The following is a 24,753-nucleotide window of genomic DNA, read 5'->3' as shown; positions in this document are numbered from 1 at the left end:
CAGATTCCCCTTTCCATTTGGCATGAGACAAGCAATGTTCATGAAGAGTCTTCTTCATCTGCTTAGGTCCAAGAGCACAGAACCTCTGCAGCAGAGTCACAGCCAGCTCAACATGACCATGCACTGTATGAAAAATACACTTATGTTAACGTAGGTCATTAAATTTTCTTTTTCTTTTTTTCTTCTCTTCTTTCTTTTTTTTTTTTACTCTATTCATCACGCTTATTTTTTTTTCCTTTCTTTCATTAAACAACAGCATAATTTGCACTAAACTGACAGAAATGAAGATATCTAGATGGATATTTCCAGATGGAAAATATTCAGAGAAATGCTAATTAGAATCATGAGGTACTACTAAACCCTCACCCATATGTATAAATTTTAAAAAAGTGGTAATATGGAAGAATCTCACAATATTAAGATGGACAAAAAATAATATATACTAAATTATCATAGTCATGTAAAATATAAGAAGGAAGCAAGACAAACTGGACTAGAATATTTATGGACTCATGTTTATTTAAACTATGTATAAAAGCAAAGAAGTAATGATAGAGCCTGAGGTCTGCCCATTTCTAGTTCTCCTCAAAGTCCATGAACTTAAGTTGAAAAACCCAGGTTGAAGAATCTTGGAGGAAATTACCAGACTATTATAAGGCAATAAGTCCATCTTCTGAAAACAAATTCCCAGTATGTTTCATAAATAGAAAGATTAAAGAAATTTCAACAGTAATAATGAATTTTAATTGTAAAAAGATGCAGCAGTGAACACTGTGTAATTTTGTTATGGTCCTTGGCAAAGTTCTTACCTACACAGTCAAGGTTAGGTATTACTCTCATTTAAAAAGAAAGGATGGGGCGCCTGGGTGGCTCAGTTGGTTGGGTGCCCAACTTCTGCTCAGGTCATGATCTCACAGTTCATGAGTTCAAGCCCCACGTCGGGCTCTGTGCTGACAGCTCAGAGTCTGAAGCCTGCTTCAGATTCTGTGTCTCCTTTACCCCTCTCTCACTCATGCCCTCTCTCTCAAAAATAAATAAACATGAAGGAAGGAATGAAGGAAGGGAGGGAGGGAGGGAGGAAGGAAAAGAAAGGATAGATAAAAATGTTTGGGTCATTCTAGGGCAAACCAGATGCCCCTAATTGCTGTCTCTTTTTCACAGTATCTAAATACTGTCTTGAGAATCTGAAATGCATCACAGTAATCACTTAACTAGAAATAATACAAATATAATGCCAGACACATAGTAGGTAATCAATACATTTTTATTTTTCTAGATCCTCTTCTTCCTTCTTGCTACATTTTTATAGTATGCAGTACCTGGTATTATATATGAAGTTAAAACTAAGAGGTTCTAGGGGTGCCTGGGTGACTCAGTCAGTTAAGCATCCGACTTCAACTCAGGTCAAGATCTCAGGGTTCATGAGTTCGAGCCCCTCATCAGGGGCTGACAGCTCAGAGCCTGGAGTCTGCTTACATTCTGTGTCTCCCTCTCTCTCTGCCCCCCCCAAAATAAAGTAAAATATAAAAAAAAAACTAAGAGGTTCTAGGATGAGGCTCTTTTTCACACTCCTTTCTTTCAACAACTCAGTATAGTGTCATAATGATTACACTTCCAAAAAATATTAATATTTGGGAGATATAGATCTCTTTGAGGACAAGTAGCTATGACCTCTCTCCTTCCAGATAATTTTACAAGACATTGATTATAATAAAAGTCATTATGGTGTTTAGTTTTGAGAGTAGTGATTAGGAGATGACATGATATGGGTTCTGTGGTACTGCCCTCCACCAAAAAAAAAAAAAATGAAAAAAGAAATTAAAAAGGAGAGGAAATATTAAAATTAAAAAGTATTATTTCTCAAGGTAACAAGATAAGGAGAATTTCTTTCACTTCCTACCTATTAAGAAAAGAGCATAAAACTGTGAGTTACCTGGGAGACCACAAAGACAAATAGCATGTCCTGTAATTCTATGAGTCATCAGGCCCCAGGAAGCTCCAAAATAGGCCACATATCATTGGCATGTTTATACTTACAGACATTCTCTTAAGCACAGACCTATAATTAACTTCCCCCTAGTATCCTACTGTGGGAGACCATAACTGGGCCTGTGGAGATGAAATCTCAATAAAATATGAAAATAGTAAGTTGTAAGCATTCTATAACTAGAATACATAGCTGTGCAATGGCAACAACTTGAAACCTGTATATTAGGTTCAAGCAATGTGGGTTACCACTGTGCCCAATTCCCACTAAAAAGTACTGTTAATGAGAAACTTTCTTCAAACGATTCCTGAATCTGCATACATAGCTAAGACTAAACTTTTGGTATATTGGCAAGGGGAAGAAGGAAGGGACCAGGTTGTGGCATCCATCATATATTCTGACACTCATTTGATTCATATGGAAATATCTGGAGTATTGCAATGCTTATCTTTGAATTTGGTATAAGTTGCCTTGGGTGCGTCCAAGTAACCGCACCAATTCTTAAAATTAGATCACTTTGTGATCTTACATATCCAGACTCACAAATCCTCTCATGATTGTAAAAAAACAAACAAACAAAAAAAACAAGAAAAGCCCAATTCCTTAAAATAAACAAACTAGCAAACAAGTAATGAAAATAAAAATATCAACATCAGTAATAAAATAAAAACAAACCACACATATGAAAGAGAGCATAAACAATTATATAATAGTTTATGAATTTACATTGAAGACTTCAAATAAAGATTATTCTAGTTTATAGCAAAAGACAGAACATAAAACTAAACACAAACTAGAAAATGAAAAAAATGTTTTAAGTACTTATGACAAAGTTTTTATATTACAAATATAGAAAAAGATCTCACTAAAGAGAAAGACAAACACAATTCAGATGGTCGTAGGCAAACAGTATTTTGCTTCATTTTCCCATCAGCTCCATTGTATTTAACCTTTTAACTCTTTGAAGATATTCTCAGTGGGACTAAAACAAAAGATCTATTTGGTATTAAGCTAATCTGAGCAAATATTATTCTTTTGAAACTCTCAATGCTATCAATAATGAAATAGCGTGAAGTGTTGAGCCATGAGGCAGAAAGCACTTCTTGTTAAACAGTGTTAGAATAAAAAGACCTAGATTCAAATTATGTCTTCACATCTATTGGCTGGGTTATCCTGGGAAAAGAACTTAATATTTTTGAGCTTCACTTTCTTCTCCAAATGGAAATGATGCATTTCAAATGAGGAAGAATGTACCACTATTGTCTGTACCACTCAGAAAATACTGCTATTTTATCTGTAAGATGTCATCAAATATAAGATCCATGGTTATTTCAGAGATGATAAAAATTTCAAATTGCAAAATCAATAAAATATCATAATACAAATGAGGCATGGATACAAAATGAGGCAATATATGTTAAAATGGTTTATAAATTAAATCAATAGGATATTAATTCTTTATCCACAATCTAGTATTTCAATGTATACTACAATAAGTTGTTCCCTAGTTTGCTTCATATATGGGTATTATGTCTCTCCAAAGAAATCATAAATCATTTCAGAGAATATAATTTTTTGGTACTGCCATAATGTGTAGCATAAATTTGCAAAAACAAGGTATCATTGTTCACTTTAGATTTTGTGGAAAAAGCCAAAATGACTGATATTTTCCTAAAACGTATTATTTAAATATCTTGTATAAATAAGAAACTCGAAAAGTTGCTACCTAATTAGACATTCAATTGAGGCATTATGAATAAACAGTCAATATGTTATGCTAATATTTATTTCTATATTTATTTGTTTTAGGGAAGTTATATTGTACATTTTACTGTTGAGAAACAATTCTCCATGGGTTTCTTATATTTCTGTTCATCTAGCAAAGTGAAACACTGACTGCTCTTTGATCCACATGACCTTTTTAAGGATGTTTGTATAATAAAAAGTATGAAAGGATAGGCTTACTTAAAGCCTTCCAAGATGGAAATAATGTCCCTCTGGACCAAAGGTAACATATGTTCACTGTTTAGTGTAATAAAGATGTCTACCCTAGGGCAAAGAGTAGGCATGCCTCAGGTCCTATAAATTCAGGGTCCCTCTCCTATAATGCAACTACCATATGCACAGGTATCATCTGATTCTCCTTGATATTTCTCTATGAAGATTGAAGTTTTGGAAAATGGTACAAAATGATAACAGTGTGTCTTGCTTTTGCTGTGAGCAATAAACTGTTTTCCATCTCTGACACAGAAGTCTTGTGTCTTCTTTCACCATCCATGAAGATATGGCAGGCTAATTTGTTAGCTGGCAAGTAGGCTAAAATTTTTAAATGTTCACAGATGTTGATACTTTAATTCTCTCTCTTTTTAATGTTTATTTATTTATTTATTTTGAGAGAGAGAGAGCACGAGCAGGAGAGGGGCAGAGAAAGAGAGAGAATCTCAAGCAGGCTCCACATGCCGCTAAAAGCCCTAGGTAGGGCTCAGTCTCACAAACCAGGAGTTCATGACCTGAGCGGAAATCAAGAGTCCGATGCTTAACTGACTGAGCCACCAAGGTGCCCCTAACTCTCTTTTTTTTTAACAATGAATATCACATGATTTTTGGTGATGTTTTACAATATAGTTTTTGTCCAGAATTATTCTTTCTACAGCAAGCAGAATCTTTTTCTCAAATGATATGAAAATATGGTATCTTCCACAACAAAGAAATTTGCACCTCAATCAGGCAAATAAAGTCATCGTTTAGGAAGATATAGGCTCCAAACAGATGTTGGAAACATTTCATCTGTAAAACCTTTTAAGTAAAGAGGTTGTGACATTCTTTTACGATAATAAGGATTTAATTAAGCCTGCAACAAGGATTTATTCTAAAGAAGTCTAAGAATCCATTCTAGTCCTAGGATGATATGAATTTAAGATGAGATCATCATTGATATTCCAAAATAATAAGGTAGGAAAAATTTCAACACTATGAATAGCATGGCAGCCTAGAATGAGCACATGTTCTTCTTACATGCTCTTCTGTTATCTGTTCTTGTAACAGAGACTTATAAAAACTATCATTACATTTTACCCACAGACTCTGATTATTATGACTTCTGGGAAATTGACCAAAGGAAACTCTTAAAGTTAGCTCAGGTACTATGTCAACCTATAATTTGGTCTCAGCTGAAAAAGATATTTCCTAATTTGCTACATATAGTGTTATTTAACAAGAAAGAGGTATGGCTCACTGCAGGTAGCTGACATTGTGGCTACATCATTTTATAGGTTTTTTGGTGTATGTAATATCTAAAAAGAGGATTTTTAATATTATATTTAATTGTAATCACTTTTTATATACATTGTATTTATTTCAAATACAAAGTTATAGCTACATGTTTATAAAAGGTAAATCACCACAAATACATAAATTCTTATTTTTAGGATAAGGTAAAATAATGTTAAAATCATTTCCCTTTTCAATATTTTTTGCTAAAATAATCTATCATCATATTCACTATGCAAACATTTAGATAATAATGATATATTACAATTATCATATCAGTGAAACAGATAGTTAAAGGGATAAAAAGACAGTGTTCAGGGGAGCCTGGCTGGCTCAGGCAGTAGACCATGTGACTCTTGATCTCAGGGTCATGAGTTCCAGCCCCACCTTGGGAATGGAGCCTACTTAAACAAAATTTTTTTAACTAAAAAAGAAAGACCATGTTCAAAGAGAAATGGAATAGAAGACATAATAAACAAAAGTCAAATGAGAAGGAAAAAAGTACCGATTTTCAGAAATCTTCTATTCTGAAATGTTTGTGCCTTTTGGCCTACTCCCAGATTATTATTCTTCAGAATTTATTAGTCCTTAGACATTTGGTATAGTGATTTTCAGATATTAAAATAACTGAAATTATCCTCACCTTTACTGAAAAAACTGTAGTAAATAGTCATAAAGCCAATGAAACAAAATAAAAATCAATAAGCATTTAAAAGTTGAAGGTTCTTTATAGATTATTCTGTTAATTTGTACCTATGAAAGAGTCATAATGCAATACATTTATAAGGATATTTGGCTTAATCATTCTAAAATCTTTAACAGTTTAATTTAGATCACAGATTGATCACTAGATTTAGATTGATAATTAGCTATTTATTATTTGCAGAATGTATTTCCTAAGACTTTCTTACAGAAAAGTATTTTATTTATGAAAATTTTATTCAAGTTATATAAATTAAGTTACCAAGATAAAATATTTTATCAAGAGAAGAGAATGGAACTGGGAAAAATGGAAAGTACTTTTGTCATTTTCAACAAAAAGCAAGGTTATGGTACATGACTGAAATTATTTATAAAACAAAATATTATGGGGAAATAAAATTGGCCACAAATTCTTATTACTCCTACCATGGAAAGGTGAAGTTAATATCCTCCCCCCTAAAATGTGAGCAGGTTCTGTGTCCACTTTGACCAACAGACCATGGTGGAAGTGATAATGACACAGTTTCTGTTTTCAGGCCTTATGGGATTGGCAGCCTCCATTTCCTTTCTCTTGAATTTCTCAACTCTTGGAACTCCACTGCCTTGTTGTAAGGAGCCTAAAACATCTAAACTAGTAAATAAATAAAAATAAATAAATAAATAAAATTTATGGGGGCGCCTGGGTGGCGCAGTCGGTTAAGCGTCCGACTTCAGCCAGGTCACGATCTCACGGTCCGTGAGTTCGAGCCCCGCATCAGGCTCTGGGCTGATGGCTCAGAGCCTGGAGCCTGCTTCCGATTCTGTGTCTCCCTCTCTCTCTGCCCCTTCCCCGTTCATGCTCTGTCTCTCTCTGTCCCAAAAATAAATAAACGTTGAAAAAAAAAAATTTAAAAAAATAAATAAATAAAATTTATGTTTTAGGATGGTTTGTGTTTTTTTTTGTAAGTTTTTTTTTTAATATATGAAATTTATTGTCAAATTGGTTTCCATACAACACCCAGTGCTCATCCCAAAAGATGCCCTCTTCAATGCCCATCACCTACCTTTCCCTCCCTCCCTCCCACCCGCCCTGGTTTGTGTTATTAATCAACAATAGATAACAATATTTTTAAACTGTATGTGTGTATATATATATATATATATATATATATATATATATATATAAATATTTAAAATACTATATATATATATATATATATATATATATAGTATTTTAAATTGTTTTATAAGAAAAAAAGACACTATTGTTCCCACAGGATAAATCTTCTTATTTTTAAATTCCTCCAGTTCTGGTTTGGTTGAGAATATATTCTCCATCAGGTAGATGAGGTATTTTAGTGCCAAGTTATTCCAGAAGGAAAGATTTCAGAGTGAATCTTGATGTTCCAATCTGCTCTGAAGAGTTGCTAATTATGGAGTTGTATGTGACCAACTTGTGGCTAGAATAAATAAAACTAAAATAAAATTAAAATGTCTTGCTAAGCCACAGACTATTAAGTATCTAGACTTCACCTCATGAGTGATTGTGCAGGACAAACTAAAACACCAGTGACCTTTGTTGTGGAAATCAACAGCCCAAGACTATTAAAGATGATCAAGCTATTTTCCTTGTGGTTACATTACCTATTGTCTGTCTGTATACGTATGTATGTATGTATGATTCTATCTATCTATCATCTATCTATCTATCTCTCCCCATCTATCCACATACCCACACATACAAACACACATTTATTAAGTAGTAAAATTGGAAAATAGTAAACTTGGAAAACATGGAATAGTACCTTGTCGGAGAGAACATTTTAGAAGATGACTGGTCACATGGAAAGCAATCAAACAAAAGCAAAAATGTAACTTGCATATTTAAAAGATTTCTTTTCTTGGGCCATGAATTAAATTTTCTGCTTTAGCAATTGTCTAAGAATTTATGACTTCATTTAAAATCATATATAGGGACATATATATAGGGATTATTCATGTTCCTTTATTGGTAAATATGTCCTACCAAATTCGATCTGAAAATTTCAAGTGAAGTTATTTGTCAATAGCTCCATTTACAATAAACATTACAGCCTGGCATATTTGAAAAGTCTTTACCTTTTATCCATCAACGTTATCTGCACTTTATGGCACATATTAAAAGAAAGGATTAAAAGAAACAACATAACCATGTAAAATTAATTAAATGTAATTATGGCTTTATTATGGTGATATAGTTGTCTATTGCTCCAAGAAACGTATCTATTTTTCTCTTATTTAAAATTTAAGTCAATTTGGTTGTCTATTTTTTAAATTTCATAACTTTTTTTTAATGTTTTATTTATTTTTGAGACAGAGAGAGACAGAGCATGAGCAGGGGAGGGGCAGAGAGAGAGGGAGACACAGAATCTGAAGCAGGCTCCAGGCCCTGCTCTGTCAGCACAGAGCCCTACGCGGGGCTCGAACTCACGAACCGTGAGATCATGACCTGAGCCGAAGTTGGACGCTTAACTGACTGAGCCACCCAGGCGCCCCTAAATTTCATAACTATTAAATGTACACACAATTTTTCTTAACTCTTTTAGAGAACTTATTGTCATTTTTCTTACCATCACATACTAACAATCTCCTGCAAACTTGAGTAACAGCTCCTTGCATGCTACAATCTATTGGCAAATTTCCTCAAAGTAATCTATTTACATCACTGAAGATGGCTGGGGAATAAGAAATATAAAAAGACTTTATTCTTCCTTTATCGTTAGAGAGCTCAGGAAAGCCTAACCTAAACCTAGAGAGATCATGGATGAGCAGTAAAATCTTTTATCATCACCACAGTGAAAATTAATAGAGAAGAATGACTATTCAGTTCTTGATTAGCCAACCAAAGTATAGTTCCAGATTATGGAGAAATGCACAGAAGTTACAGAATGTGGAAAATGCAGACCACTCAGAGGTACAAATAATACTTTAGTGATAATTAAGACATGTTTATACTTAGAAAATTAAGATCATACAATTCTAATACCACAACTTGGATGTGCTTACAACTAAAATCAAACATAAATTAACATTTTGGTGCCTTTAAATTATCCTCTTTTTCTCTCTTCTAACTCTCCAACACATTCTTTATACAGGCTCTACACCACTAGCTGCTTTTATTTTATGATTTCCCAAGATCTAAAAATTTCATAGTATGTGGATATTCACAAGTCTAGATGTAATGCCTCAGGCCATAACATAAAATACCTTTATCTTTTTAGGGCAGTTAGGTTCATCTAAAGGAATTTGTTTTATTATCCTATATTTTTGACTAAAATTCTCCATCTCCAGTAATTCATGTCTTTAAAAATACCTCAAGTTTATAGGTCAAAAACACAAGAGGAAATGAACAAAGAAAATCTAAACCAAATCTCTACTGGGGCTGCTGTTTTTGGTTTTTAATGCATGAAAAATGAAAGGTGAGGAAACCACTACCTTCCTGTCCTTCTATTCAATCACAGACAATTTAAAAATTTATAATTTTAAGTTTTGGAGTGTTACTTTTTATAATCTTTGAATAGACGCAAAGCAGCTTTTTAAGATAATGCGAATTATTATATATTTATTTTAAATCCATTTGGAAGGAACTATTGTTCCCTTCGGCAAAGTATATGTCACACATTCAGGAGACAAAATTTTTCCCTTTCTCATAGCAAATAACAGAATAAAATCTATCAGCTGTCACTTACAGCTTTAAATAAAAATCCCCAATTATCCTCTGAGACAAACATTGTTTGTCTAGACTTAGTCACCATAAATATCCTTGTGTATTCCAGAGTTTTGTTGTTGTTGTTTGTACCCAAAGCAGCTAACTATTAAGTGTATATAATCTAACTAGAAATATTTTACTACAGAATCTTTATTTTTATTATTATTACCAATTTTTCTTTTTTTTTCAAGTTATGAATAGAGTTAAAGTTGCCAATCATTCAGTTGTCTATTGCCAAATAGTCAACACGAGGACTCCTGCTCTTCTAAGCTGCCGATTTAAATTGAACTGAGTGATGCATAGTCTAAATCACATATATTCTTATTAAAGTGATATGTAGATATGTAAAGATATTAAGTGATACCTTATTAAAGTAAGATCTGATCTAAAACAGGCAAGTCAAAATAAACACTGATACTGAAGTTCTCACTTCCTCCAAGGAAAACTTATAAATTGAGTTTATGAGATTTGAAATTGCACATGGGTTACAGTAAATAACCACTAATGTCTCCTCCAAATATGAGATTCTATGACTTATAACATAGATACATATAAGAAGAATGTCATGCATTGTATGCCTACCACATCTAGCTAGCATAATGTGTATGTAGTAGTAAACCATAAGGACAGACATTCTCAGTCTTCAACCTTCAATGAACTACATGCATAAGTTTTTACTTTTCACCCTGCCTCCCTGCTGCTAGAGGACTCGCCCTTCATTGACTCACCCTTTTATCTTCCTGTTTAGTTTCCAAGCTGCTGAAGTCACCATTATTATCAATCCCTTTAAGCTCCATTCACTTCTTGACACAGTTCCAAAACCAGACTGAGTTGGAAAGTTTAAGATTTAAGATTCAAAGACATTCAAAGGATCTATTTGGAATTATTGCTATCAAACTATATTTTATAGGTAATAGAGATCCAAAATGGCTACTTATATTTCTGCTAAATATGGCAGGAAATGGACTTTTACTTGGAAATCCTAAAACTTCCTGTGGGGGGGAAAAAGTACTATAAATTTTTAGTACCCAACATATAACTGTAGGATAAAACTCATAATTAAAATGGTGAGTCAGATAAAGGGCTAAATGTTTGATGAAATCATCTATCATCATGGAGTATAGTTTGTCATAATAGTTTGAATGTACATATCAAAATTATGGTTTCATACAAATATGTATATCATTGTTATTTTCAGAACATCATCCTTGTCTGCAATGTTAGTGGAAAACTGCACTCTGGGAAATTTATAATAGGTTATCAGTCTTCCTACAAAGTCTTATACACGAAGATTAGAAAATAGATCCACTGGCTAAATACTTACTGTGTGCTTGTTGCTTTACACATTTTATCTGTAACTCAGAACATTTTGCAAATGAAGAAACAGAGAATCAGAGAGCTTAAATGACTCTCACAATGTTAATGAGATTTTAATCTGTTGTTAACATCCAAACTGGGGGCTTCACAATATAACCTACACTTCACTTTTATGCTGTCACTTACAAACCAGTAAACTAAATAAATAGAATATATTAACTTAACTGCACGTTATAGATGAGGAAGTCAAAATAGATAGGCACATTGATATGTATATGGCCACACAGTAAGACAAAAGGAGATTAACAAGTTCTTTCAATGAAATAGTGTTTTTATATAAATTTTAATTCTGGGTGTTTACATTGTTTCTCCTTTTAAGTTATGGAAGTTATGTGTTACTTATTTTTCCTTGACAGATCAGATAGACTATTTCAGACATAGAGAAAAATAATGAACAATTTTAAAGCAAACACAGAAAACAAACGCTCACCTTCCAAAAATAATAAATCTAATTTGTTTAAGTCTAATAAGTGGCCTCCAAATAAGTACTTAAGAAGGGAAGCTAATAAAATTTAAGAGACCTGAATTTAAAATGGCCACTTAATGTCTTCATATAACATATCCTGTTTTGACTACATAATTATATATTTATTATAAGAAATCTAAATATATATACATAAAACTCACAAATGAATATGACGATTTTCATAAGCTTTGACTCTAAGTTTTTCTTCTGATGGACTGAAATAAACTCAACCTTTGTACACATGTTTTATAATTTTTTTTCAGTGTCACCAACATGACAATATGCATTACTGTGTTTACTTTATTGAACCTTAATATGTCAATGATATATAAAAATTCATTCAAATTTAAATCGTTAATAATTGGCATGTCATACTGCAATCCACATATAGACTTTCAAACTAAAAATAAATTAATTGATCTATGGGTTGTATTCTTTTTTAGAAATAGCTCCCTGGAAGATGGATTAATATTACCTTATCTCATAACAAGGCATTCTGAAAACTAGTATAGATAAAATTACATTGAATTATTAATTGTGTAGACAGCCTGAGGTTAATAATGATTCGGAGCTGCTCACATTTCTGAAAGCACTTTATTCTTCTAGCCATGGCATTGCCAGAAACAATTACTAAGTCAATAAATGAGAAGGTAAAGTTACATGGAACTGAAATCATAATTAGTCTCTGACCTGCTTTTGATACCAATTAAGTTCTACTCTTCTATTTTCTTTTAAATAATGCAGACGTGCCTTTCTCTTTTCATAAATATGTTTTAATATTTACTATTAAATGATGTCCTGTACCACATGGCTCTAATCCAGGGGCATCACTAATGAGAACTTAATAGTTCTTAACAGTTTGCCATTAGGCAGTTCCAATGTCAACAGCCCACAGAGGTTAAACTGATACAAATAAATTGTCCCCTTTGCCTTCTCTTTCCACAGAATGCACTGAAGCAATTCATTTTACCCTGGGGGTTTGATGAACAGGAAAATTCTAGTTTGTTTCTTCACTGACAGCCCCTAAAATTACATTACAGCAGAAGTTGTGAAATGCATGGGATCATTGTAATCTTGACAAGTAATAGAAATTAGCCAGAATTTGAGGTTCAAAAAAGAAATAACTAAAACTGACCTTTGAAGAAAATTTGGTATTAAGGTAGAATCGTAAGCAGATTAATGGGATATGACTCCTGCCCAGTAAAATCCAATAATCTTTCAAAATCAGTGTAGCATCCTGGAAAGCTCTGTTGGCTTAAATTTAGGATCAATATGCATTCCTGAAGTAGCCTCAAACTTAAAAAAGAGTTGATGGAGGAATAATGTCAAGATGCTGACATAGGTTGTCTCTGACTTTAGTCCCCCTCACAAGACCAACTAGCAATTTTCCATAAACAAGACACCATTGTGAAAAATCCCAGCACCTGGATATGAGGGTGAAACACTCCCCTAAAACACAAACACTGAGAAGGACCACATTAGAGGGGTAAGAGGAACAGCTTACTGTTTTGCTTTGACTGCATCATGCCATCCCCAGGATGGTATAGTGCTGCACCAAGAAGGCACTCCTCGGCCTACTGGTTCCCCAATGGAAAAAAGAGAACTAAAGGTGGGTATCTGCTTTTGCAGTATTGCAAAACATTTTTTAGGAAGCCCACATGGGTCTTACCTCACAGGGATCACAGGGAGAAACTGTGGAGCTCGGACACTGGAGCGCTGATAAAAATGGAAGGGGGTAGAGCTTACGGCAACCAGTGCTCAGCAGCACCCAAGCAGAAATCTCAGCCTGTGGCTGAGAACTGAGCCAGCGGCCCTCTCTGGCTAGGAAGCTTCATTGACAGTTCTGCCTGATTTGGGTTCCCAGCTAAAAGGCCACCCATGGAGACTATTCTGTGTCCTCACCCAGGCAGGGAGCAAAAACTAGCAGCCCCACCCATTTTCTAAGCATAGCTTCCAGCCCCACCCTACTGGGAAGTCTGGCCACAGATGCCAGCCATCTATATATACTAAGGAGCCTGAAGTGTGACCCTGAGTCTTGGAGCCCAGCCTACAGTACTGCCCAGCCAAAGAGCCCAGTCTAAAACTTCACCCAGCAGAAGAGCCCACCCTAACTGCTGCCTGATTGCTGAACACAGCCTGCGGCCTTGCCCAGGCATGATCCTGCCAAATACAGAGCATATTCTGTATCTCTACCCAACAGGAAAGTCTAGACAGTCATCTAGACCAACAACAGAGTACAGTTTCCAGCTACACCCAACCATGGGGTATAAGTGAAAGGCCCACTTGATAAGAGAGAGAGCCTGTCCGCGACCCAGCACAGCAAGGTCCAATGCCCACCACTGGAATACAGTCAATGGCCTATGTGAAGATGATCCTGCAGCCTCACCCAACTTCAGAGCATAGCCTGCAGCCCTGCTTGACTGTACAGCAGAGCCAAAGGACCTGTCTGACCATGAAGCACAGCCCATGCCCTTCCTAAATATGGAGGTCAGCCAGCAGTAGCAGCCATTTCTTGAGCAAATCCTAAGGCCCCTCTGATCAGGAACAATTAAAGAGCATAGCCCAGTCTGCCCAATTGCAGAATCCAACCAGTAATACTGCTTGCCAGGGAACACAGACTATAACCACACCTGACCAGAGGTGATTGTGGAGATGGGCTAGTGGCCCCACTTGACTGTGGAACACACCTAGCAGGCCTGGCCTAGAAGAGAGACTACATAGTGACCCCACTAGAACATGGAACACAGCCAGCAGGCTCACCCAACCATGGAGCCCAGCCAGGGGCACCCTCCTTGACCTCAGAGCAACTAGAGAGCCAATAGCAAGCCCTGATTACACACGGAAACTACTAGCTGACCTATCCAGTATTCCAAGCTGAAGTGACTGGTGAAGGTCTTCCCCTGACAAAGAACTTGTAAAGTCTAAAAGACTTAATCAAATGCACATATACCAACCACAAGGATATGAAGGTCACAAAGGATCAGATAAACTTCACTCCATCAAGAGACTACTAAACTCCAATAATTGACCCTGAAGAAATGGGAATCTATGCACTCTCTGACAAATAATTGAGAATAATCCTTTTAAATAATTTCAGCAAACTAGGAGAAACAGACAACTGAACGAAGTCAGGAAAACAATGCATGATGAAAATAAGTTCAATAAAGACCAAGAAACCATTAAAAAAAAACTCATAAAGCTAATGATGTGACTAATCTGAAAAATTCAATAAAGATCTGTGATACCAACTCAACAAAACGGAAGAAAAAATCAATGAACTAGAAGACAAATCATTTGAAATTATTCAGTCAAAGAAGCTACAAGAAAAAAAGAATGATATTGAATGAAGAAAGCCTATGAGATATAGGGTCAGGATTGAAAATAACAATATACTTATTATAGGAATCCTGGGATAGGGCACCTTGTTGGCTCAGTCGGTTAAGCATCGGACTTTGGCTCAGGTCATGATCTCATGGTCTGTGAGTTTGAGCCCTGCATCGGCTCTGTGATGACAGCTCAGAGCCTAGAGCCTGCTTCTGATTCTGATCTCCCTCTCTCTCTACCCCTCCCCCTCTCATGCTCTGTCTCTCTCTGTCTCAGAAAGAAATAAACATTAAATTTTTTTTAAAGAGAATCCTGAAGAAAAAGATAAAGATAAAGGGACAGAAAGTCTATTTAAAGCAGTAATGGCTGAAAACCTCCAAAAACTTGGGAAAAGAAATGAACATCTTGATTCATGAGGTCCAATAGAACCCAATAGGTTGAATTAGAAAAGGGTTACAATGAAATACATTATAATTGAATTGTCAAAAGTCAAGAACAAAGAGAGAATTTAAAACCAGCAAGAGAAAACAACTCATCACATAAGACTGTATGTAGATTTCTCAGCAGAAGCTTTACAGGCCAGGAAAGAGTGGGATGATATAGTCAATATACTGAAAGAACAAAGCTGTCATCCAAGGATACTATACTGCCAAAACGGTTCTTAAGAAATCAAGGAGAGACAAAGGTTTTCCCAGAAACAGTGAAGGAGTTCTTCACAACTAGACATGTCTTACAAGAAAGGCTGAAGAGCAAACTTCAAGTTGAAATGAGAGAATGCTATTAAACATTATAGAAACATGAGTGTGTAAAACTTATATGTAAAGGTAAACATAGAGTCAAAGTCATATTCTGTAATATTATAATGGTGGTGTATCAATCACAACTCTAGCTTAAAAGTTCAAAAACCAATGAATTAAAAACAACTATAACTATAAAAATTTGTTACTGGATGCACAATATGAAACTGATATAAACTATAATGTCAATAACCTACACTATGAGGTAGGAGAAGTAAAAGTATAAAGTTTTCTGTATGCTATACAAATTAAGTTGTTATGAGCTTAAAATGGAATGTTATAAATACATTTTATGTAAGCCCCCTGGTAAACAGAAAGGAAAAACCTGTAGTAGATTCAGAAAAGATTTTGATAAAGGAGTCAAAGTACACAGCCACAAAGTCATCAAATCACAAAAGAAGACAGCAAGAGAGGAAGTAAGAAACAAAATACCTAGGATATAAAACAATTAACAAAATGTCAATTATAAGTCCTTATCTATCAATAATTATTTTAAATATAAATGAGTTAAATTCTCCAATCAAAAGATATAGAATGGCTGAATGGATGAAAAAACAAGAACCAATGAAATGATGGATATAGGAAACTAACTTTAGCTTTAGGGACACACATAGAATGAATATAAACGGATAGAGAAAGATATCACAAGCAAATGATAACCAAAAGAAAGCAGGGGTAGCAATACTTATACCATAAAAAGAGATTTTAAAATAAAAATGTTCTTAAGAGGGGCACCTGGGTGGCTCAGTCAGTTGAGCATCCGATTCTTGATAACGGTTCAGGTCATGATTCCAGGGTTATGGGATCAAGCCCCATGTCGGGCTCTGTGCTGAATGTGGACCCTGCTTGAGGCTCTTTCTCTCTCTGCCTCTCTTCCCCACTGACACTCTCTTTCACTTTTTCAAAAAAAAAAAAAAAAAGAATGAATAACAATCTCAGGGGCAGCTGGGTGGCCCAGTCAATAGAATGTCTGATTTCAGCTCAGGTCATGATCTCATGGTTTGTGAGTTTGAGTCCCACATGAGGCTCTGTGCTGACAGCTTGTAGCCTGGAGCCTGCTTCAGATTCTGTCTCCCTCTCTCTCTGCACCTCCCCTGTTCATGCTCTGTCTCTCTCTCTCAAAAATAAATAAACATTAAAATTTTTTTTAAAAAAAAGAACAATCTCCAATAAACAACCAAACTTTATACCTCAAGGAACTAGAAAAAGAAAAACAAACTAAGCCCAATGTTAGCAGAAGGAAGGAAATAACAAAGATTAGAGCAGAAATAAATGAAATTGAGAATAGGAAAACAACAACAGAAAATACTTTAAAAACTAAGTGTTGTTTCTTTAAAATATAAAGAAAATTGACAAAACTTGAGGTAGACTAATCAAGACATTTTGACTGAGGATTCAAATCAATAAATTTATAACTAAAGGAGAGACATTAAAACAGATATCCCAGAACTACAAAGGACCATAAGAAACTATGAACAATTACACACCAACAAATTGGACAACCTAGCAAAAATGGATACATTTTTTTTTTAAATGTTTATTTATTTTTGAGACAGAGAGAGACAGAGCATGAACGGGGGAGGGGCAGAGAGAGGGAGACACAGAATCTGAAACAGGCTCCAGGCTCCGAGCTGTCAGCACAGAGCCTGACGCGGGGCTTGAACTCACGGACCTCGAGATCGTGACCTGAGCCGAAGTCGGCTGCCCAACTGACTGAGCCACCCAGGCGCCCCAAAAATGGATACATTTTTAGAAACATGCGACAGGCCAAGACTGACTCATGAAGAAACCAAAAACCTGAGCAGACCAGTAATGATAAGGTAACTGAATTAGTAATCAAAAAACTTTCAACAAGTAAAACCCAGAACCAGAAGATTTCACTGGTGAATTCTACAGAGAGTAGCTTGGTTGTTGGGGAAAGAGAGGAGAAGTTCAGGTAGTCCAATTGTTGTAATATGTAGTTGTAATACAAATAAGATCTGGAAATATAATGTACTACATGGTGGCCATGGTTAGCAATATTGTATTGTATACTTCAAAGTTGCTAAGAAAGTAAATCTGAAAAGTTATTAGTACACCCACACACAAAATGATAACTATGTGAGGTAATGGGAATGTTAACAAACCTTATTTTGTTAATAATTTCTCAGTATATGCATAAGTCAAATCATCACATTGTAAACCTAAACTTACACAGTATTATGTGGTAATTATCTCAATAAGCTTGAAAATCAAAAAAGCAAGGAAACAAATATGTAAAACAAACAAACAAAAAATCAACAGAAATCTCAAGTTGCTTGGTGGTGATGAGGGATTCCTTCCAACTGTAAAAACTGCATAACTAAGTGCACTTTTCTTCATCATGAAATAGGACATCAAAATTAGGAATTTTTGAAAATTAGAGTGGGATAAAGGAGAGAGAAGAAAATAGTATTAAATGTGTTCTAAACTAGATGCTTATTAACTGACAAAGTCAAAAAACATTTAAGTAAACTTTGTCCTCAGTAGTTTGCCAAAGTATAACTTGTAGTGAATAGAAGCACACTTTGACAGAAACAGGTGCAGTCTTATAATTTATAGCAAAAGTGGACATAATTTAGAAATTGTTCCTAGTATATGGATTATAATGCTGAGAAGGAACTTTAAGGGAATTAGAAGTATGAGAAGTACTCAGTACAAAGTATTAGAAAGTGTGGTCTATGTTCGTTAAGCACAAAAGCAAAGGGAAAATAAAATAAATAGGTATAAATATAAGACATAGAGTAAATTGTGTCTGTGTAATGGGTACATGTATAACATCATAGCAAACCATCATTTTCTCCTATTACCTCATTAATTAAATGAGACCACCAGGAGTAATAGCCTCCATTCACATCAGTGCATGGAAAATGTATGTAAATCCGTTTGTTTTTCCACACACATTTGTACCCAGAAGGTTTTGCAGGTGAAGGTAATATCAAACAAGATGTCAAGAATTTTAGATATATAAAGAAATATAATTAATAAATCATTTCAGCTGAGCTGGAAGGAGACACTTTGCTTTGTGATGAAGAGAGTAGCTAAATAATTGGCTTTGCAGCGGAAGAAACACTATCATATCATCAATGACATGAAAGTACTGATCAGTTGCCACCATGCTTTCAGTGGCCTCAAGGTCAAAGAAATGATTATAAATGCATCTACTTGCTAGAAGAAAAATTGCTGAAGGGAAGGAAAAAAAAAAAGCTATCAGCTGAAATTTCCCTATTTAACATTTTAAAAAGAATTCCCTCATTCAGCTCTTTAAAAGCCTACTTACTTACAAGATGGCAGTTTAAAATACTACAGCAAAAAAATCAAGGTGAAGTCACGGCTGTGGTAGTACTGTCACCAGCTAGACCCCAAGACCTGACCTTTACTTCCCACCTGCTCGTACTCACTAACCTTTATCCCACATTTTTCCTTAAACTCCTTTTGAGCCTATCCCTCAACTCAGGCAAATGGAAAGCAAAACCACCCCACTCCCAACCCCCCTGCAGCCGAGTAATAGCGACGGCCCTGTCAAGACCTCTAGCTGGCCCAGACCACTCAGATCAGTGAGCTTAACCCCTGACTTGTGACTGTGCAGATGGACCATGAGTGACCTCCAGGATGACTGCTGACCACCTTTATCTCATTATAATACTAGTATCTCCCCCTAAAGGAGGAGCACAAGCTTCACTTACATAACATGCAATGTGTGTATAGGCATGTTTCCTTAAGGCGCATATGCAACCTTATGCCTGCCTCTACATATGATGACAAGCCTTCCCTGTCTAAATATTCATCCTAACCTTAAATAAAAGGAATCCATTCATGCTTGCTCAAGCAGTCACGGCATTGGAAGCCATTGGGATCTCCTTATTGGCTGCAAATAAACTTTTCTTTGTGGGACAAGTCAACCTGGTGCAGTTTCTGACTCACCAAAGAGAGAACCTAAGTTCGTATGGTTACAATACTATGAATTAGTAATTGTACTGGCACCACAAAAACATTGCTAGGTTCTGATTGGACTGTGTATATACAGTTATCAGCAATCGTAAATATATTGGGTATTTCGACAGGTAAGTCATTTAAAGCCTTGCCTCCTCTGCCTTGAGGAGAGCTGGCTCTTAGAGGCTCTCATGCCTCTTCTCCTAGCTGTATGAGTGGCCTTCTATCACACCACTTTTTCCTAACTTTTTTCTAACCAGTTACTGACCCAAGACTCTACTCTGGTACCACCATGGATGTTAGAAACATCACTTAACGCCTCTACACGTTAGCTTCTGAATCCACAAAACAATGAGCTTGGGCATAATGATCTCTCAGATTCTCAGAGTTCTCATTTTCCCCACATATTAAAAATAAAAATAAATAAAATGGCATTTTTAATTCAATATTTCTCCCTGTGCTTTAATTTTATGTCTTAGAAGACACCGTTTTCTACTGGTACTCAGTTTTACCACGAGTTTAATAAGACTAATAGTAGAGCCTAACAAGCATGGAAAATGACATTAGATTTTCTAACTTTGGTATCTAGCACATTCATTCTAAATTTCTCAAACCAGCTCCCTACGTTTCATTTTGGTTCACAACATAGTTTTTTACATATGTTTTTTTGAAATTAGGCTTGCACATACATTGTCAATCTGCTTCATTCATAATTCCATCAGATTCCCTCAAAAGCCGTATAGAATGAGACAAACATTAGCTACCAGTACCCAGAGTGAAATAGTCTTCTGTGAGAGAAAGCCTGAAAACAGTTCAGCTCTGCTGCATCAGGCACATGTGATGATGGATTGCAGTCCGTTATCAAAACAGCTGTTTTGTCACAGCAGGAAGGGTGGCAGCCCATGCTGATCACGTTAGAGATAAAGGTCAGATTATATATTATCAGAGCCGCTGTGTATCTGGTACTAATGCCATTGTCACTATTATTCATGAAAATGGAAAAAAATACATCATTCGGTTGCTAATGCCACAGAAATGGCATTGTCAAAGGAAAAAAATAGGAAAACATAACTTCGGTGTGTGCATTTAAAACAATGGATATACCACAATGAATATGGGGGGAAATCTTAAAAATTAATTTTCAACAAGTATGCTTGCTTGCTATAAATCCAGCATTGTAACAATAAAACAAAACTCTTACTAAGTCACAAGGCCTAAGTTAGTCACTGATTAGTCTTTTTTTTTTTTTTTTTTAATTTTTTTTTTCAACGTTTTTAATTTTATTTTTGGGACAGAGAGAGACAGAGCATGAACGGGGGAGGGGCAGAGAGAGAGGGAGACACAGAATCGGAAACAGGCTCCAGGCTCTGAGCCATCAGCCCAGAGCCCGATGCGGGGCTCGAACTCACGGACCGCGAGATCGTGACCTGGCTGAAGTCGGACGCTTAACCGACTGCGCCACCCAGGCGCCCCCACTGATTAGTCTTTGAAACACAAGCTAGATTTACCCTTTTATTGTCATTAGCTTTAATACCTATAAAATAATTCTGAAATATATATGTGATAATCTTCATTGAGAGTTATAAACTCAGAGCACTTTACCATTTTTCATCCTCAGAAATGTAAATGGGATTTAAATTTGATGTTTTTTATGCCTGATAAATGTTTTCTCCTTAAGAATAGTAGCACCAATACAAAACTATAAAAAAAAATCCAGAATAAAGTTTTCTTTCTTGTTATATCCTAAGATTGTAATATTCCAAGGCATAGATGATATAAAATGGAATAAATCATAACCTATGAGCGTTGGGTGACAAAAAATTTCTATCAGTCTATCAAATGTGTGTAGGTTTTGTGAGCAAGGCACAGACTCCTCTCCATCGAAGGTTGTTTGTATCGTGAATCACCTTACAAGACAGAGTTGGATCGTGCTTCCCTCTGGAGCAAACAGCAGATATGCTTATTGCCCATGAAAGATTCAGAGTCCCAATGCTCATAGCCTATCATGCATCTCACTGAGAATACAAGTGTCATTGAACATTCTTCACGTAGCCCTGCAGAAACTGGGAGTCAAGAAACATGCAACAGTAATAGTACTTGGGCTACTGCTATTGCTGTGAGCAATAACCTGCCTTGTTCCTGTGAGTGAAAAACTGTCCTTTTTCTCTGATGCAGAAGTGTTATATCTTTTACCAGCATCCCTGAAACTGTAGCAGACTACCCTGTTAACTTGACAATAGGTAAAAATCTCAGACCATTCACAGATCTTGGCAGAAAGGAGCCCTGCATTGACTGCCAACTGATTCTCTTCGGTATCATGGCAATCCTTATCTATTTAATAATTCCTTTATTGTTTGTTTTAAGACATAGAAATGCATAGCACAGAATGTCTGAGTTAACCGTAGCAAACAATTCTTTTCATCATCAGGGTATGGACCATTGGAAGAGACAGAAAATGGCCGACTCTACTCAACTACCATGGGAAATGAGGACTCTACCCCACACAAGGATTCATGTAAGATTTCACCTAAATTGAAATGGGCTTAGATATTGGGTAGTTATAAAGAAATTAATTAGTACAATATATGAAAAAAAGAAGTAAACTAAAGTAAAAAAAAATAAGGCCTACGATACTTTTATGAATTCTAGTACTTTATAAACAATTTATGTAAGACAAAAGTTTTACTACCTCTTATAAATTTATGTAGTGTAATACATCCAACATATTTGTACATTGAAATGCTTCTCTTTGTTGCCATTCTGTTTACTACCTCTGGTTTGTTTTTCCTCCATGGACTTAATTGCTTTATGCTTCATTTTCAAGCATCCTCACACTTTAAGTCTAAATATACTTAACTTTTCCTAAATTCCTCAAAAATAAACATGTAAATGTGAATATATAGTAGTCTACACTATCTACCCCTCAAATCGGATTCAGCGACCTGAGCCTTCAACATCAAATGCAATCAAAGTATATTATATTGAACCATGTAAGAAAGATGACTAAACTAAGTTAGCTTTAGATTGTTAGGTACCTCCAGAGGGGGGAAAAATGTGTAAGTTTTCTACATTTACCTTGCTTTATCCTATGACCCGGTTGGTATGTTATAATCCTAAACTGCACTGAATAGACACACTTGGTACAACAATCTGCTCCACGGGGATTTGTAGACCCCTTATGGGTTCTCTTTGTGTACCTCTCTAATATATGTACCACGATATTTGGTTCACTTGCAGGTCATGAAAACACTTCTGTAACTCATCTTTTATTGTATCATGGTAAAAATAAGGACTGAGGTCAAACCCTAGGAAAACCATAAGCAAATATTTTTCACATTTATATCTTATAATTAAAGAATGTAGGGTTCACCACAGTTTGTGAAATCTTTATCACCAGCCAGCTGATCAGTGGTGTTGCTTACGCTTCAAGTAATTGTAATAATAAATTACTTGCCCAGCAATGATAAACATGAATGGGTGTCTCTGACTTTAACTTCTAGCACCTTGAAGTTAATTAAGGTTTTGATTGCTTTCTTGATGGAAAAAGACTTGGACTATAACAACCACTCAGACCACCAACATTTAAGACACAATTGCTGATTTCAGGCCAAAAGTTTACTTGAAGTGGCACTTTCCCAAAATTATTCTGTCCCTCTCTGCTAGCACTACCTGAATGGTGTGACCACCATTAAAAGCTACTAAATTGAATGACGGGTTAAGTCTCAGCAGAAAAGTTGGAGGAAATAAAGTAAGATACACAGTGTACTCACTAATCATACACTCTACGTTCCTCCTCTAGACATTAGTGGGTAAGTGTAAATACAGATGCATAGCACACTTTGAGTGGTAAGTGCTATAACACAAAATACATATAAAGGCCATCGAAGGATGGGGGGATTAACTCTTTGCACAGAAAAGACGAAGGAAAGTCCAGGCAGTGAGAACAACCTGGGCAGGAACGAAAGAGCGTGGCTATTTAGGAAAATAAAAGTTCAGGAGGCCTGAAACAATGAGTAAAGATCTAAAGAAGAATGGAGAGGAAACCGGTACAAGCTATGAAAATGAATTCAGGATGGAGCTAACATGTTATGTCTTTAGCTTAAAACCCTAAGCTTCATTAACACTGCATTAATAACAGGTTCAGCCAACTCCTCCTTTTAATGAAAATCCTCCTTTACTTTGTCCTTTATCCATCTTGGCTGGAACTCTGAACTCCTTTCATCTATATGCGAAACTTTCTTTTTCTTTCTTTCTTTCTTTCTTTCTTTCTTTCTTTCTTTCTTTCTTTCTTTCTTTCTAATATTTTTAATGTTTAGTTTTGAGACAGAGAGAGAGGCAGAGTGCAGATGGGGGAGGAGCAGAGAGAGAAGGAGACAATCTGAAGCAGGCTTCAGGTTCTGAGCTGTCAGCACAGAGCCCAATGCAGGGCTCGAATTCATGGACTGTGAGATCATGACCTGAGCTGAAGTCAGACGCTCAACCAGTGGAGCCACTCAGGAGCCCCGAAACTTTATTTCTAAAAAATATTCTTTATTTATCTTTAAACTTTACATCACCATGTCACCATTAGCTCCACTGGATATTCTGAATGTAACCTAAATGCCTATCTTCGAGTTTTGTTTCACACTTTCTGTTACTGCATTAAGAGTCCTTCACCTGGCATGTACAGATTGTTACTTTACTATTTTTAATGTAAAATATACCAAATATGCAAGTGTCTAAAACACATACAATTAACAAATACAAGGGATGAAATCATACTCATTCTGGCAAATCGAGTAATTTTCCCAATTATTCTCTCCCATTCTGAAAGACAATCCCACATCCTTTGCTCTGTATGACATGACCTGCGGTGTCATCTGCGGAAGGAGGGTACTGTCCTACCCCATCAACGTCGGGCTTAGTCATGTGACTTGCTCTAACAAATGGGGATGAGTGGATAGGATGCAGTCCACATCCAAGCAGAGACTTTGGGAGTCACTGCATCATTCCAACAGCTCTCTTCCTCTTTTTACTGCACTTCCCAGTGGGGAATTTCTCCTGCTTTAGGCTGAATTCAAAAATGAGAAGACATATGGGGCAGAGGCAGAGGAGCAACTGACATGCATAAAAGTAACCTAAGTGACAGACAAACCTTTTGTGTTCAAGACCA

This window comes from Lynx canadensis, chromosome A1, assembly GCF_007474595.2.
Source record: "Lynx canadensis isolate LIC74 chromosome A1, mLynCan4.pri.v2, whole genome shotgun sequence".
Taxonomy (NCBI): domain Eukaryota; kingdom Metazoa; phylum Chordata; class Mammalia; order Carnivora; family Felidae; genus Lynx; species Lynx canadensis.
Note: the sequence above shows the minus strand (reverse complement) of the source record.